Raw genomic sequence first — 18,848 nt, forward strand, 5'->3', positions numbered from 1 at the left:
AACTCCTCAGCTTTGATGTGGTTCAGTTTATTTATAACATCAAGCTCTTGTGAATAATAATTCCTGCTTCAAAGAGTTCACAGTCAGCTCCAAGTTCTTGGCCCCTCATTGCTCCCCTCCAGAAGAGCAGTCTGGTTATCAGAGCACTTCCCTGCCACCCGTGCACAGGGAAAACACCTCCAGTTTGATTCTGGCTGGGCAAAGCTCAGGACAATGCTATCAATCAGCAGACCAATTCACTGGATTGTCAACATATTCAGACATAATTTTGATGTTCAGTTTGAGCCTTTTGTCCTCTACTGTGTATTTTTAGAGGCTCTTGCCACTGGCATTGGTGAAATATTTACAGATGAATTCTTTGACTTTCGATGTCATCCAAATGCTCTAGGTGGCAATTAAAATTCAAAATAGACCAGTGACAAATTCAGAGTTGTGAAAAATTTTCTCTGCTCAGGACAATATTTTCACTTCAATCTATTCAGTGAATTTCTATTGACATGTACAGGAAGTTTGCCCAAGGGCCCTTGAAGAAAGACAAAACATTTTGCCAGTGTTGCATAAGGATTCTAAAGGCATTGTGTTTCACCAGCCTGATCTGACTTTCTGTCCTAAGAGAAAGGCACCAAGCACTCAGAAAAGAAATTTCTGAAGGAAAAAATTCAAAGGGATTTTCTGGCCTTTTGGTTTGTGGTTATAAAAACAACATTTTGGGATCTGAAGATTCAGCAAGGAATATAGCTTGTGTTTCTGGATTAAATTGGACTTTGAAATTGCTAACTAACATATCAGAAAATTGGTATTCACCTGAACTGTGGCTCTTTGAAGATCTGTGTGGTGTGGAAAATCACATGTGGAGCCTTTTGTGAAGCAATTGGTTCATCATTTCATCTTTCCAAGGGTGCGCTACAACATACCTCATTTTTTCTTCCTAGGTCAGTAATTTCAGGCCCATAATCATGTTCATGTCTCTCTTGAAAGCATTCTAATTTCCAGTAGTTAGAACTTAATGCAATATGCCCAGTGTAGTTACAGCAAAGCCTCTAAGAGCTAAAAAGGACTTCAGTTATCTCTTTGGTCTTTAACTGCAATATGTTTTGCTTTATTTGCTGATAATATCAAAATGACAAATTATTTATCCCCCATCATGGTAATGAAGGTGCTCAAGCTATTTCCCACGCACTCTGTAGAGCAACTAGAGAGCATTTTTCTGACATGCATTGTGTTCCTTTTTGTTCTGTATTTCTAGCCTGTTTCTCAATGTCTTATTTCTGGGATTTCATTAGCATGCACAGAAGCTCTAGCCCATTTTAAGAGCTGTATTCATCTGCTCACAATGGGTGATCACCTTGTAACAAAAATCTGTCAGTTACAAGGAATTAAGGCAAAATGTGTCAGCCGTCAAGGAAAAAACAATGTGAATACAATGCTGAGACAGCACAGAGATCACCTGGAGAAAAGCACAACACCACTCTGGTGGTTTAACCTCATATTATTTTTGATGGGCACTACAGAAACTCTGTCCTCTTCTACAGAACATAAAGTTTTGATTGGGCAGGGACTGCCTGATGGGCAGATCCTCAAGTGTTGGCCAGCCAGGTGGCTTTTGCTAAATCTGTATCTCCAATTTTGAAGGAAATCTGTATCTCCAATGTTTAACTGTTAAAGACTGCACTGAGACCAGTGTAGTCTTCAACAATCCTTTGCATCATTTGGTATTCCCAGAGATTGGGGAATGATGTGGGATGTGATATACCCCCTCAGTGCCAAGTGTTTATGAGACTGTTTCCCAAATGAATACCATTGTCTGAGTCAATTATTTCTGGGATGCCACATCTCCCTAAAATTTTCTTTTCAAGGCCCAGGATAGTGTCCCAAGTGGTGGCATAGGGCACAGGTTCTGTTTCCAGCCATCCAGGGTTATTTTCACCATTGTAAGAGCATGGTTCTTGCCTTGGCAGGGTTTTGGGACTGTTTATATATTGAATAAAATGTTCTGTGGTGTAGAAGATCCTTTGGCCAGTTCAGGTCACCTATTCTGCCCATGCTCCCTCATGACTCCTGTGCACCTGCTGAGAGCACAGGACACTGAAATGTCCTCGACTCAGGGCAAGTCCTGCTCAGCCCCAGCTGGAGAGTGTTTGCAGTTATCATTGGACTTAATTAAAATTAAAGCACTGTACTAGCTACTAAGAAGAAAATTAACTCTATTTCAACCAAAACCAGGGTGTGTTGACACATGAGTGTCAACTGGACACTGTTCAGAGGGAACAGAGAGAAAGAGGCACTTTCAGGGAGAGTTTTGCCTGGTCTGCTTTAGGCATCCACCTTGGCAGGACACTCCTTAAAGATGCTGTGTCTCTGCACTGAGTAAGTGGGGCAGGGCTCTGCTCTGAAGGTGTCTGATGCAGGGTGAGATGAATCCTGCATCTTGTTTTATTCTCCAATCCTGTTTCATTTCTCTCCAATTGCAGCCCCATTCAGAGTCACATACAGCTGCAGTAGATGACTGATTTCAGCTATAGCTGCTTGTTTGGCATCAGAAGCTGAGGGGGTGATAAGTGAGTTGGATCGGGACTAATTTCCTAGGATCTGCATAGACAGTAGGGAATTTCTACACCACCTAAGCACAGCTCTCAAAATAAGCTAATTACCAGCCTCTCTGTCCCACTTTCACAGTTTTATAGCTTTGATCATGGGAGCCTTTGAGCCAGACTCCTGACTCCCACATTACATATGTACAGACTCCTGCACAACAAGCCCATTTTGCCTGAGGACCCCCTGGGTGTGACTTGAGAAATAATACTAGACTAAAATAGGATTTTCATTTTCTCTAAATATAGTTCAAGTGGCCAGGCACATTGCTGCTGGTGGATACTTGCATCTTATGATCAACCATGAACACATTCTGTAAATACTTTTCTCCAATAAATACCACAGAATTTAGTTTACTGTTATTTCTAAAAGCAAATTTAAGCTTCTGGAATCTGAAGAGCCTGAGCTGCTTCTCAGAATGAGAAGAATGGCTGAAGGGACTGGGTAGATGTGTTCAACAAAACAAGCAGCACAATACCTTCATAGAGGTGCTTTATTTTTCATTAAAAGAGGCTTTTGTAAGCTGCCACTGTGCCTCAGTCTCCCTCCCTTTACCTGAGAGATCATGGCAGTGCAGAGCTCTGCAGGGTGGAAGATGTTCAAATTGAAAATGTTGTTCATTTAGTGCTGCTCCAGTGTTGTCCATCTCTCAAGGTCATTAGCAAATCTGCCTAAAGCCTCATTTGACAGGCACTGAAGTTGCTCCAGTCTAAGCACTGAGGGGCTCAGGAAATGATGAGATTTCACAAGCTATATTCAGCTTGCTAAGATACAAGCAGACAGCCTCTGGGCACACTCAGGTCTCTCAAGCTGAGCAAGCAAGCCTGGGAGCCAGGGCTGACTTGGCCACTCTGTGACATTCTCGGAATGACAGAACAAAAACCAGCAGCTCAGAATGATGGCCATTAGACTGTTTCAATTCACCAAAAACAAGTTTTATTTCACCTTGGGCTCCACATTCAGTATTGCTTATTTCAGGAGAAAGCAGTAATAAATAATGAGAGCAAACACCAGATTTTCACAAGATAAATAGTCCCAAGGGCACATGCAGGACAGAAGTCTTTTTTTTCCATCTCTTGCAAAAGAACAGGCTTCACACTCATTCTTTGTTCTTTTGTCCTACTTCTTGCAGCAGCATCTTTGTTGAGACTTTAAAAAATGGCACATTATTTATACTCCTGAGTTTTCCTCAGTCATCCTCAGGAATGGCTTTTTACCCCAGAAAAATGGGAGAGCTCCCTGGACTGCTCACACTGGAGACAGTGGCAGGCTTTGTTGTGACCCAGGCTTTTCTTGTCACATACAAAATGTTGACAGGAATTAGTCTCCACTGGAAAGCCCTGCCTGCTTGAGACAGGGGACAATCCTGTGTTTAAACAATCCTTAACAATCCCCAGGAAGAGGATACTGGAAGGATCTGCTGGGACCAATCTCATCTCCAGCTGTCACGTATCATCAGGTTCCATCTAAAAGCTGATCAGGCTTCTAGAAAAAAAAAAAAAAAAAAAAAAAAGAAAAAGAGAACAAAACTCCCCAAAATTACAGAAACATTTTTGGCTTTATTACCACTACTGGAGGTTTTTCCAGAATCTCAACAATTGCTGCAACAATTAAACAATTAGGAGCACTTTTCTAACTATCAGGCATTTATCCATAAGCAGTTAGTGCCTCATTTTCCTTATATCTGTATTCCTCAAATTCACTCATTCTGATATTTCCCTGGTGCTGACCCAATGGTGTGTTTATAGCTGACAGCCACACCTCTTCTCACTCACTCTCCTGCAGGATGGGACAAGCTCCCAGCTTGGTCAGACTTTCCAAGTGGTGAAATCTCCTTTCCCCAGCCACCACCATGACCCCTCTGTGACTGCACTATAAACTCAGTTTTCTTTTCAGAGGGGTGAGGAGAAGGATGCAGTATTGCAGCACCACTTAACACTTCCCTGCTGGAGATTCTTCCCCTGAGACACTCCAGGGGTGCCTTTGCCTTCCTCACACCTGCACCATTTCTATGGCTCATGTTCAGCTTTTATCTGACTAGTCCAGGTCTTTCTTTTCCTTAGTTACCTCCTGCTGATGAGCTCCCAGCTTATTGCAGAAATCCATCTTATTACCCCCTAAATCCCTGCTACAACAAAGTATTTAGGTTTCTAATTCCTATTTAGACATCTCCTAACATCCCACTGAAATCAGTAGGAATCAACTGATGCTACCCTGCTCCCTCTGAAATCAGTGGGAATTCAGTTTTGTGGTATAGAGCAGACTCAGCTGTCAGCTTTTCTCTAAGATGCTCATAATAGAAACATGATCAGCAGGAGACAAGACACTGTGAACCTTCATATTTCTAATAATTACTTCAGGAGTAATAAACCAGAAGGTGCTTTTAAAGACCTAGTAATGAATTCAAAAAAACAAAATAGTCATGCACACTGATTTGAAAGCATGCATTCTTTAAAAAAAAATAAAAAGAACCATACTAAATGAGAAGCCCTATTTGGTAAGGAAAAAATTGTTAATACTAAGTCAAAAAAGGCAAAGTACTACTACTAATGATAATAATATAAGAGTCCTAGCTTTTCTCCCTGAGTCAGAATGGCCAAGTGGAACTGAATTGAAAAGAAAATCATCCCTCCAAACCTTCCAGTCCCCTAAATCACTGTTGGTACCCCAGGAATTTTCAGTTTCAGAGCTCCTGTGAGTGAATCTTGAAGGACAGTGACTTCAGAGAGAATGATCTTTGATTATTGCATCCCCACATGACTATTTCTGACATTTTCCAAAACTTCTATATGTTTTTCTTAGTGCTACAGTCTAGCCTTGCCAAATTGCTAAATTATTACAGGATGATACTGTTTGGGATATCACTTGAAAAAATAAGGCACAAGAAGAGAAAAGTCTTTGATGGAAAAATCACAATAATTTAAGAATATGTTACTCCAAACAATCTAAAACCAGGCAATTATTTGTTGGGAAACCTAGACTGTAAGAATATTGCTAATCACTGGGTTCTGCAAAGTAATCAAAGTGTGTGCTTTACTTCCAACCTTCTTTATAAACATGAAATAATGTAGTAAAATATGAGAAAAGATTGCATTATAATAATTACATGACAGCTCAGAAGCAAAGGCATGTCAGTTTTCTTCTAAGAATATTTTTTTCTTGGATGACTGGCGTTTCTTCACGCATCAGAGAAAAGCCATTGTTGCAGAAATGGGTGCAAGAAAGGGGTAACCAGGACCTCTGAGTGCTTCCCTGCAGCTCATGCAGGGGCAGAGCACTGAGCCCTAGGTCTGCACCCCAACACCCACCTATTCACCTCCCAGTTAAATGAGAGGACTCAATTCCAACATAATTTCTCTTAGTGAAAGTTAAAAATGTTCATAGCATTTGTTGTGGTGAGATTTCCCTGACAAAAGTTTTCTGGAAGAAAACTGAAATAGCTCCCTATGAGAAGACCCAAGCCAGACACAGAGGCTGGCAAAGTAAAGATGTGTCCAGGAGACTTCAAAATTACAGAGCAGCCTGAAGATACAGCTGAAAACTTTTTCCCACCCCTCAGGCTTTTAGAAATAACTCAGCCCCAGAAAAGTCCAGATTTATAGTTCCAGAGGTAACTTGGTGAAGTTAGTGCTGTATATTAAAGAAGCACCCCAAAGAGATTTAACCCCAGGAGTGACATTTATATTTGTGTATTTGTGTGTGCACATATATATAAATATATATATATATGTATATTTATATATATATTTGTATAGAATGGAAGACAGAGAGATGCTCAGGTTCTCAGGTACTGCTTAAGGCATCAGAGAAGATGCGTAGAGGTGCAAATAGCAAAGATATGTTGACAGAAATTCTCCCATTCTGTGGATTGAGAGATGGATCCTGCAGGGTGGCACAGGCCACTGCAATCTTCCCTAAAATCTGGACTAAGCATGTGTTTTATGAGGATACCTAATCTCTTTGAAAGGACTTCAAATGAAGGAGAATTCAGCCGCTTTACTGGTAGCTGATTAAATATCTAATTTATCTCACAACTAGGATATTGCCTTTTTTTTTTTCCTAACTTAAAATACATCATGTAAGACAATACAAGGTTGGGAGAGACCCTGGGAGACCTCTTGATTCATCTCTTTTTCAGGTAGGGATCAGTTTTACCTAACATGCTGTTGTATATGGTGTTGGTTCTCAACAATCTGCAGAGACAGAGATAGGACCAAAGCCCTCATTCCCACTGTCTCACAAATAAACTGGATAGATTGTGTTATTTATATCTTCTAAAGAAAGGTTTATTTCATTATTTCTCAATTAGTGTTTGGGTCTGGGCCTCTTCTGGACTTCCTTTATTTCCATATCTGTTTGGAAGGATGTCAGCTCAGTTGGATGAAATATTTAGTTCATGAACCATCCAGTGTTATTTCTGAAGAAAGGATGACTGTCCTACAAAAATATTTTTTAAATATATATATATATATCTCCTGCAGAGACATTTGTGTTCTTTTTTTCCCATCCTTGTGTCCTTGCACCTTGATTAGGCATCATGAGCCCTCATTTTCTGGATGAAAACTAAAAAAAAACCACACCTTTCTAATAATTCCTCTCGTAACATGTGTTAAAAAACAAATATATATCACCTGCTCTATCAGAAGTGAAAGTATCATATGTTATCTGACCAAGAGCTGGTGACCAGACAAGTCCTCCACTAATGGCCTCACCCAGCACTAGCTATGTTAATAACTCCATTTCCAATTTTGTCAGTGAGACAGTTTTTCATCCATCTATTTTTTGCCCTGTTGATTCCCTTTAATTCAAGATTTTAATCAGTGTGTCAGGCAGTATTAAGTGAAGTGCCTTGGAGAAATCCAAAGGCACCTCCTCAGCACAGCTGTCTTAATCATCCAAACCTATAATCTTATCAAAAAGAGATAACAGACTTGTTTAACAAGATGTACCTTCCATTAAAACCATTTTGCCTGGCATCAATTCCCTTCTTCAGGTCCAACTCTTCACTGACAGAGTCCTGAACTTACTGCTCCACTGCCTGGCCCATAAGAAATATCAGACTGACTGATGATATCTGGTTTCTCCCTTTTCTCTCTTACAGGAATAAAAAGATAAAATTGTCTGAGATACAGACTACCTTATTTACCAGGATGAATTATCAAGTAACCACAGCAGATCTGGGCAATTCTTGCTTCATCCCTTCTTGATGCCTAATGTAAATTATTTTCTTGATTTGTTTATTTGAAGAAATCTGGTATCAGATTCTGCTTCATATCTTCCTTTGATATGGATAGTAATTTTTTTTTTAATCCACAACATTACTTGGGCTTAGACCTTTTTGTTTTGTATCTTTCAAATATAGAACAAAAATATCTGCAAATATCTTTTTCTTTAGAAGTTTTGATCTTATATATACTTATTGTATTATTTTATATCTGAATCCATTAGATAACTTATTCACAGAATTCACATAATGACTGTGTTGGAAGAGACCTTCAAGATCATCAAGTCCAACCCATGCCCCAACACCTCAACTAAACCTTATACTTGACCTCAGCTTTTCTTTTCTGCCCTAAAATATTTCTTCTCATTGTTTGTAGTCCTGGCAATTGTTGCTATTCTATTGACTCCTTAGCTTTTCCTGTCAATCACTTATTATATTTTAAAACTTGTGACTTTCATTTGTGGTTTTTTACTCCCACTTCTTTCCTGTTCTTTACATTAGGGAAATGCTTCTTTCATAGGTGCTTTTTCCTACAGGATGCCATTAAAAAAGCAACCAAAAAAAACAACCCAGACAACTCACTTTTCTTATTTTGTGTTTGGAAGATCATGATTTTATGGACCTTCAGGAGCATTCAGATAACAAATTTACAGAGTTCATTAAGCTTTGTCACTTGCATTCCCATGTTGCAAACAGAGATTAAGGAGAAGACAGTTGTGTTGTCCAGTTAAAGACAGGCAGAAGTTGTAGCTGCTAAACATCTTACACTTCAATACTCCAAAGGTGCATTCCAGCAGTCTTTCTGAGGTGGAATCATACATGAACACACAATGGTTACATGAGCTCAGATGAAGAGGGGCTTCTCTTTTTCCTTTCCCTTCCAAATTTACAGAGCCAAAGGATCCCCCTCTCTTCCCCAGGACCTTTCCTCTTCACAGCCAAGAGGGATGTCTGTCCCATTTGCAATGTCTCCCAGGCTCTGTGCAATGAAGCTTCTTCTGATGCCACCAGTGTCAGTGCAGGTCACTGCAGGGGACCAGGGGCTGTCCCTCCACACCTCAGGATCACATCTGCAGTTAAAAGCTTCCTCACCTTCTCCTGGAAAGGTGCTGCACTATTCCACTCTTCTTTTTGCAGGAGACCTGCCTAATTTTGCTAAGACTGTTCACTTCTTTGGGCCAATCCTTGCTACTTTCTGAGTTGTTCATTTTGAGTTGCACAGAGCTTATTTTCTTTCCCATTTTTTGAACCTGTTCATTCTTACACATTGTTATCCTCTGCCTAAACACATGGAGATATCATTTCCTTTCCCTCTCCTTTTCCAGGCTGTTCCTTACTCTATGCCCTGGTGATAAAACCTCTATTTCTGAGTCAGAATGTGCTGGGCTGTTGTGTATACCTGGATGTCAAGGAAGTCCTGTCTGCTCCTGACATATGATCAGCTATTCCTCAAGAACGTAATTTTTTAATAACTTATAGGCAAAGGCTCTCTCTTCAGGAAGGATTTTCTTATGCATGTCATGACCATTGATTTCTCTATAATGCTTTATAGTATTTAGAATTAAACTTGTCCCGAGAAAGCAAGACCACCAACCTTTCTCCCATTAATTCCCATGTAAAATCTATTAAGTAAAGAGATCTTGCATCCTTCAGCTGGGAGAGACTAGAAAAATATGTTTCATAATCAGTTTCTCACAAAGAAAATTGAAACAAACTACTGATATTTCAGGCCTAAAGCAAAATGTAGCTTTTTGAGAAGTTTATCTGAGGTCTTTTTCACTATAAAATTCTTTATTTTCAGAAATCTAGACAGGCAAATTGCCCACTTTTCTACAATTGAGCTGAGATGTTTTTCGTAAGTGTTAACAAGTAGAAGGCTATATTTGAGTACACCATGACATTTCTATAAACAAAGCATACTCTAAAACCAAAGCATATTGGGGGAGGAGAGATGGAAATGCACTCCGATTTCTGTTTAAGGTTCAATCTTATCACCCTTGAATACATGGAGCTTCTTAGACTTTCAGCACATGGATGCAGGATGAAAAGAGGGATTGCACTTTAAAACTTCCTACCAAAAATGCCATATTGAAAGCTGTCAGTTGAGTGTCCCATTCTTTGTGTAAATTGCAGATCATTAAAATGTCACAAACAGAGATCTACTTCTTAAATCTGGACTTCTGGAATGAGCAAAAGGAGATGCACAATCTAGGCCATGTAATTTCAGGGTCTAAAATTGTCAACAAAACTTCATAGTCTGATGTGATTAATATTCAACTGCTGCAACTGCTACAAAAATCTTTTGTTGTTGTTGTCCCAAAGCCTTAAAAATGCAACCATAAAACTGTCCAGCAATTGTTGAGCTGGGTTTCTCCTGATTGGTTCTGGACACAATTTTCAACATTCCTACATTGATTTTCAATATCTGGTTTATAAAATATTGGAGGAAGATGAAATGAGGAGTAATGAGCCTATTTGTGCACATCATTGAATCTGAGGGTGAAGATGTCAGGATTTCTTAGGTCTTTTAAAGTAGCTGCACCACCAGGTTTTTGTGCTGTTTGTTCTCAGGATGAGAACAGCATGAACTTTACTGTACTTCAAAACCTTTATTCCTTCTTTGACTTACCCTCCACTGTATGAGGGAAGAAAAGGGATTAAATCCCCTCCTGCCTGGATTAGCTGTGGAGATCAGGTGCTGCAGCAGCTCCCCAGGTACCATTTTCTGTCAATGTATGTCAGATCCACAGACATGGGTCCCTAAACAGGTTAGGTGGCACTGTGATTATTTCAGTGTAGGTATGGAAGGATAGATGGACCCAAAACTCCTCCAAGGGCACTTTTTGTCTCAATGCCTTCCCCAGCAGGGTGCACCACATCATTCACTGACAGATCAATGTACCATGCTGGAAAAGCAGCAGTGCTGGAAAGGGGCTGCAGTGCAGGAACGGGTCTGGCCATGTTTGTTCAATTGTCTGTGGGTGTTTTGAGCATGGAGCTTCTCCAAGAATGGATCCTACAATCAGCAGGTTATTGCTTGGCAGGCTTGGCCGTGTGCAAGTCACTCTTTGCTGTAATTCTTCTATGTCTTTCTGGCCCTGCCTTGAAGTATATAGAGTTAATTTATTACCACACCTGCTGTCCCCAAGGTGTGTTTCAGAATGACTTCTCCTTGACTCTGCATTATTACCATTCCCTCCCATCACCATTTAAGTCATATCCCCTCCCTGCATTTTCCCCATCTGCGTTTAAAGGGGTTGAGGAAGCAGAGTTTAATCACTGAGCTTCACTGGCTTTATTATGTTCTGGCATTGAACCTCAAAGCTTGGCAGTAAGGGAACTTCATAATAAGTTATAATGATCCATCTTTTCTTATGTATGGTGAATTTTAAGCCCCCTTCTCTGATAATTTATTATTTCTACTTGGTATATGAACTATTTTATTCTCCCAAGCTCTAACATGTAGGAAAAAATGCTATGAAGCAATATAGATCTAGATATGCTTCCACCAAATACAAAAACCCAGCCCCTGGCAATTTCGTTGGAAGCTAACAACTTATAGGATTGTTTAGATGGAAATTGCTTCATTACCAAAGTGATTTATAGTGTTATCTAGAGAGGTGTCTTTCAAGACTCATGTAGACACAAAGATAACAACCAGTTTCAACTCCTAAAATAAATTCCTGACATTGCAAGATCTCACAGAATTGCTGGAGCCTCACCTTCCTTGGTCCTCTGGTTTGGTCTCCCAAACTCTGTGGTCTGGGGTCTGAGAGAGGACACTGGTATGGTATTTATTGTCTGAGTAGAGAAACAAAGTGCTGTGCAGGTCTATTTTGGCTTCAGGCCTGGGTTAGGTATGGAACATCATTCCTCAGGACTGGCATAGGCAGTGCTCTTCTGGGAAGCAGTTGCTGTTTGTGAAGGGTCCAGGCTCTGCCAAAGTAAAAAGGTGGGTGCCAGGAGGGACCTTTATGCATCTCTTGGAAGGCATCTGCAGCTAAGGGAACAGATTCCAAACTTCTAGGCAAAGGGTCCCAAAAAAACCTCTGCAAAGCACATCCCAGACACTTCCCTTCATCAGCTGCAGCCTTTGAGGGTGGTGGAAGTGCTGCCCATGCCATGATCCTGGCTTTTGTTGCTATGGTAATCCAGAAGATTTTTTCAGGACAGAGCTGTAAAAGTTCATTGTTTACATTGCATTGCTGTTTCCTTCTGCTCATCTTCCTTATTTCCCACTCTCCCCATTCCCATGGACTGCCTGTCCACATCATTAAATAATTAACACCCCTTTGTATTTCACACCAGGGATAGTGTTGCAAACATAAGCCATAGGATGCAATTCAAAAGTACAGAAACTCCTCTCTGATTTGAAATTAAGCAGGGGAAATGTTCAACCTTGAGATCATATTCTTCAGTGCATTTGCATTTCTGTATCTCTCACAGCAAATAATTTTAAGAACTTAATTTGCATTTCAATTTTTGTCATTCCATACTAACTCTATTTCACTCCACATAAAGAATGAAAATAGACTGTGAAATTTACTGGAAGCTAAGAAATCTGGTTCTTCTTTTCTAGCAAAATGATGCAGTGTTTGGCTTATAAACCCAGCAAGGGAATAGGTCCAATTAAAATTGTTTTCATTGGAATGCTTAAATATGGAAATATTTCTATTGGTTTGAATCTTCATTTCCCAGAACTTAAATTCAGCTCTAACCTGATGTGTTGGTACAATTTCTAAAAAATCCACATATTCTCTTCCCAGCTTTCAGGCCCTAAAGTTGACTAACACTTAAAGAGAAGCTTTTAAGTAAAATTGCTGAGGCTTATCTGATGAGAGCAGGGCCCCATGCTATTTCTAAGCTGAGTGACAGGCTTTAAAACTTCTACAAAGAATAAAGTTCCAGCAAGAAAAAAGTCTCAAAATATATGAGCAAACAAGAATTTGGGAAATGTATTGGAAACAAACCTGAAACAAGGCAGTCCTCTTTTCTGCTAGTTAGTTGGAAGTGGAATAAGAATTTTTCAGGTTTTTTATCTCCTCTGGGCTGGAATTAACCTACCCTTCAAAGTTCTTTAAATCCAAAAAAAATGTAGGGCAAAATCCAAAATTTGCTCTGTGGACTGATTTCCATCCTTTAGAATTTATTTTTTTGCAAAACAGAAATCTCAACTTCATTATTTCCATGTCCAAAACCAACAGAGAATGCTTCCAAATGTAGACATACGGATTTAGTGTACTTCCACTGAAAACATGTGTAAATCTCCAGTTACCTTTCTTTGCCTGGAGGAAAATTCCTTACTCTTCTTACTCCTTGAAATCAACTGCAACAACACAAAGGATGTCTTCTGACAATAAAGAATTGCTTGTGATGGAAGATAGTAGCCAGGAGGTCACCTTAGCAGAATGTCTTTAATGATGTTTGAAATGTTCTTTCAGCCCCAGAAGGACTCTCTGACCCACACAGAATCATGCTTCTCCCTTATGACATGCAACATATCTCTGCAACATGTTGCTTTGAAGGTTTGCTTTGTTTGGGGCTTTTTAAACTCTCCAAGGAGAAATTCCTCTGGCAGTCTTTATGTTGGAGAAATGAGTCAGGGATAAGCACTGGATCTGTGGAACTCACTCTTGCTACTAATTAATGCATATCCTGTGAGGATTTGAAACAATAGCACCAACTCTGCCACCAGCATGAAAACAGAATGTACCTGTTTTTCAGCAGGGAAAAAATCTCTTTTCCTGACTACCTGTCAGTAAGTAATCACAGGGTCCTTCAGAGGAAGAAAAGGTGGCAAATACAACAGCTTCTTCATCAACCTGTTTTGAATGAGCAGGGAATCCTGATTCAAGAATTTTTCCTGTCTTCTATCATAGATCAAGCCAAAGTCCAAGAATTTTATCTCAAAAACTCTGTGCTCCATAGTAATCATTATTACACATGTGATGTGATATGGCAGCTCATCAACTGGACCTCAATCAGGGAGCTCTGAAGGAATGCATAAGGGAAGGGTCTCCCATGACACATGACTGAGATAATTCCATATTGCTAGGCACTTGAAGGCAAGGAGGGAAAGGAGGGAAGGACTAATCCCCTGTCCCTGCTCCCAAAGCACAGGAAGAAGATGCCATGTGCCTGGGGTTGGCTGCCACCCACCACACTCCTTGGCAGCCCTGTCCCTGACCCAGTGCCAGTTCAGAGCTCTGTACTGCAGCCCAGAGCAGGGCTCTGAGCCTGAGCTCTGCTGTGAAAGCACTGATTGAGAAACAGAAGCAAAGGATGAGGTCCCAGAGGGCTGGAAGGAGGTGGTTTAAGATGAAGAGGTCATCCAGCAGTGAGAACACTTGCTTCCAAGGGCGTAATTTGAGCTAAGCTCCTGACATCCTACAGACTTCCAACATGCAATCAAAGACAAATTATAGGCTCCACTTATGTTCCAGGTGCCCATGTACAGCATGGGTGCAATTGTATTTTCACTTCTTCATGGAAATGTTGGGCAGATGAAATGGAGAGGTGCTGCCATAGTGCAGCAGTTGCAGCCATGAAGGCCTGTAGGATCTGAATGGGACACAAGTGTGGACCTTCTGTGAAACTGGAGGGAGCTAGAATGAAACAGTGGACTGCCAGGCCAGGAATTACCATGAGAGAGAAACTGAGATGCAGAATAATGGCTTTTTGCATTCCCAGAGGAATTTCAGAAAATGACAATAGTATCAATAAAAACCATTCGCTGCTCTGTTTCACCCAAATAACCAGTGCAAAGCTCAGCTAAATGTCAGATCTCCTCCACTGACATAGAAGAGTTTGTGCAATGCTGAAAGTCAGAAACAAACCATTTAGAGGAATGAAGAAGATTGTAATGAGAAATGTCAGGGAGACAGAAATATCTGGTCCCCTCACAATTTCACCCTGAAGAAACATTTTGCTACAGCATGAGACTGGGGATGAAAGGGAGTGAAGGAAGGCTATGAATCATGCCATGGAAAGTCCTTGTTACAGAGAACTCTATGTAACTATAAATCTTATGAGAAGTTTTTCTTGCTCAGCATCAAAAAAAGACAGAGAAAGTCACAAGGAAAGGTGTCATAACTGAGAAGAAATTCAAAATTTAATTGTTTGTTTATTTGGACCAGAATGAACAGCAGTCCCATTTTCCACCATGCTCACACTCGTATCTGAGACCTTGCTAAGTGTTACTGTATTTAACCTCACCAAATCCATTGGCAGGGTACCTAGTGTGGGAGGACAGTTTCTAGGACAGCCAAACACCACCATGGAGAAGGTAACCATGGCCTGGCTGCCTTCTGTGCTTGTGCCAAGGTGCAGCACAGCCAGCCAAGGGTGGCAGAGATGGAGGGGACACATGGTGGCTGCAAGGAGCCACGGGCTGTGCTTTGTCCTGCTTATGACACCAGCCTGAAAGCAGAGAAGGAGGAGCAGAGAGGATGGTTCATATTCTTTAACCAAACCTGGGCCCCTCATCCAACCAAGTGTAGACCTCAGATGGACACACCCATCTTAAACTTGAATTTCCTCACCACATATATCCACACTGTTCATCTTGCCCAAGGCTGCTGGGCAGCTTAGAGCAACCTTCACCATGACAGCCTAGACCCCAAACCCATGAATAAAATGAGTCTGAGCAGTCACAGATGGTCAGTCTTCAGCCTTCCATCCTCATTAGAGCCCCATTCTGTGAGTGTTTAAGGGATATTGTTAAAATCTCAGAGCACAGGGGGAGGAAAGAAGCCACCACAGAGAATGCCAAGTGTTATATTTGCCCTGCAGCTGCCTTCCATCAGCTGTTCTGCAGAAATGTGCACTAACTCAAGAGGGAGCAGTCAGGGTACTCACACAGAGGGTGTAAAAGGACTTTATTGAACCATGGTTGAGCAGACAGGCCCCTGGTCCTGTCCTCTCAGAGGCTTCCTGGAACCACATCCAACACTAGCCAGGGTTTTCTCCAGAGATTAGCAGCTTTCCTATTTTTAAATAATTTACACAAAAGCATCTTCCTTCCCTAAGTCTGGTTGTTTTTAGACAGAGAAAAATACACACTTTTATCTTCATAAATAATCAGAACCATATGGCCTGAGCATTCTGAAGAGATCAGCTAAGCCAGCTTTCCAAGGGAGGGACGTCGTGTGCGCTGTGTGTGTTCAGCAGAGCTGAGCTGTGTCAGGCAGGCAGCCTCAAAAACTGATTGCAGGACTCACAGCCAGCTCTACAGCACAAGACATTCTTACACCACTGTTGCAAAGCTGCCTTGGGCTGTAAAAAGCAGGAGACAGGTCATTTTTTGCATGGTTGTGTTTTGTCCCTGACTCAATGTGACCTATAAGTGCCAGGATCAGACTTGGAGCTGCTAAAAATTCTGAGACAATCTCAGCGAGACAAAACGTTTGGAGAACTTGATATGAATAAAGGCTGAAGGAACTGGGTTTGTTAAGCCTTGAGAAGAGGAGATTACTGGGAATCTAATCATAATCTTCTAGTACTTAATGGTAGTTATAAAGAAGAAGGAACTTTCTTCACAAGGATGAACAGTGAGAAGACAGAAGGCAATGGGCACAACTGGATCTAAGAGAAATTCCACCTAGATATAAACTATATGCTTCACTGTGAAAACAATTAAACATTGGAACCAGTTGCCAACAAAAGCAGAAGAGTCTTCCTCAATGGAAATATTCAAGCCTTGACTTGTAAAGTCCCAGATAACCTAATCTAAAGTTTGCTTTCAACAAAAGGTTGGACTAGGTGATCTCTAGAGATCTCTTTAGCCTAGATTTTTTCTGTCATTCTGTGATTCAGAGTGCTTCATGTAAGACAACCCTCCAAGAGGAATAATTAAAAAATAAAATCCTCTAAGTATATCAAATAGACTCAGATAGTGAAGTAGAGCTCATAGCCTCTGTCCTAAAGATCAAGTTCTGCAGGCCCAAAGGTTTTGACTCTGAGGGACCTGAAGGTGCATGCAAAAAGGAATGAGTTTCCATATTTGAGGTAGGTATGCACAAAGTAATTCAGATCATCATATTTTGTAGTCCACAATGACAATTTCAGTATCAAATGCAAAAGGATAAGCAGGATCAGCCCCCATGTTTCAATGGAAGTCAGTGTTCCCTTTGCTGCAAACACCCAGCAACTTCTATAATTCATCTGTTGGTTTCCACTCCCATCCTGCCGCTTGGCAGGTCTGTGCAGAGCTCTGGAATATAAATCTCCAAGCAGCCAGCAGGAATCATGCTGCAACCTGCACGTGGGGGTTGAGGAGACAAACATACTCCCCAGGAGAGCTTGTTTATTTTTAGTTCTAGAGAACCCACTACAAATCTGTTGAAGAAAATACAGAGTCCCATGGTGTCAGCTAATGCTGTAAGTAGGAAGACAGATGCAAGTATGTGCAGAGTAGATTAGATGAGTGATCACTGCCCAAATCAGTCGGCGTATTCTTTTCAGGTCATAAAACTGTTTTTAATAGTAGGGCAGAAACATGCTAACATTGCTTCTCTGTTTACTTGTTTGTTCTAATTCCTTATCCCAGGAAGCAGTTGCTTTGAGCATTTCAAACTGTATATAAGCAGTTAGCAAGCCTAAAAATTAAGAGCCTCTGGTGGAGAGTGAATGAAGGTCTTTGTGCTGCCCAACCTCCAGCTCTCCTTGGCCAACTGAGATTTACCCTCATGTGTGGGGACTCTTTGATGGATGGTATAATGAGGCTCAGAGGGCTACTAATCCCCCAGGGTACAGGAGGGTCGAACAGAGGGTATGAAAGGCCACGATAAAGCAGATTTCAGCAACTCTCAGCCAACAGCCACTTTGGCACCATTCCCAGCCAGCGTAGGTTAGTGCAGTCTCTGGGGTATTTCTAGCTGCTGAGTGTAGGAGTCCAAGAGAGAAGAGAGAGTGAGTAGGCTGCAGCATCTGTACCTCCCTCAGTCAAAAGTGCAGTGCCAACCCTCCCTTTATAGAGACAAATCTCCATGCACACACAATCTCATCCTCGGCCTCACACGGCCAGGAGAAAATGAAACCTGTTGGGTTGGATGAGGGGGATGGCCAGCAAGCACAGACACAACAAGCTGGAAAGGCAGATTCCCAAAGGCTGTTGTGTCCCCAAACTCAATAGAAAATTATTGATTTGTGCTTATAGTGGGGGCCATGAAGCCAGACAGAGTGATCAGCAGAGGTAGGGTGTGCCTGCAGTAGTCTTTTTTGAGATTAGGAGAATTTCAGATACTTGATCATTGCTGCCAGCAAGGGGCAATTGGACATTTATAGACACCAAAAGTTAATGGATGACAGACATAGTATTGCCACTGCAGCTGTACAGAGCAGCAAAACAGTGAAAGATGACTCTGTGGCTCATCACTATGTGTTCCCTCATCTCACGGTAAATTAGACGCAGAACAATTCTCCTTTTCTCTAGCTCTCCTCTGGTCTTTTCATTTCCACCAACATGATTGCAAACTCCAGTCCTTTTGACGTGTACTGTAGGAGAGAGAAAATCAAACACACACATTCTTTGAATTCATGACTTTTAAGTTATTTACCTCTGTTATCTCTATCCAACCAGAGTTCTGTAGGGGCTTTCTGTCGCAGCAATATTTGTCACTGCTCTGACTTCAACCTTTCTTTTTGCTGGTACTTTAAAATTATTGGTTTTCTCTCTAAACAGGTGCTTAGTTTTAATCAGTGTTTAGCCCCATTACTCATCTAAGTATTCATTATTTCTCAGTTCACTGACGTTTAATCATCCCCATTTGATCAAACTGAGTTCTTCATCTGCTCTTCACAGCTTCCACGCTCTGACTCTGGTCCCTGGTGTACCCAGCTGCTTTTCTGCCTATAAAATTTCTCCATAGACATTTTATTTTTTACTTCATGTGCAGTTAGGATCAGGAGATGAATCCTTCCTTTGAGTGATTCCTTTAATATTCATCCCCTTTTTTTGCCTTTTGTGCATTACTTGCTTTGTGCACATGTGGGATTTGTGCCAAGAGGTGCTAATTCCTCATGACGTGGGTGT

The sequence above is a fragment of the Melozone crissalis genome, unplaced genomic scaffold (genome assembly GCF_028551555.1).
Source record: "Melozone crissalis strain CALT ecotype California unplaced genomic scaffold, PUWL_Pcris_2 ptg000002l_1, whole genome shotgun sequence".
Lineage (NCBI taxonomy): Eukaryota > Metazoa > Chordata > Aves > Passeriformes > Passerellidae > Melozone > Melozone crissalis.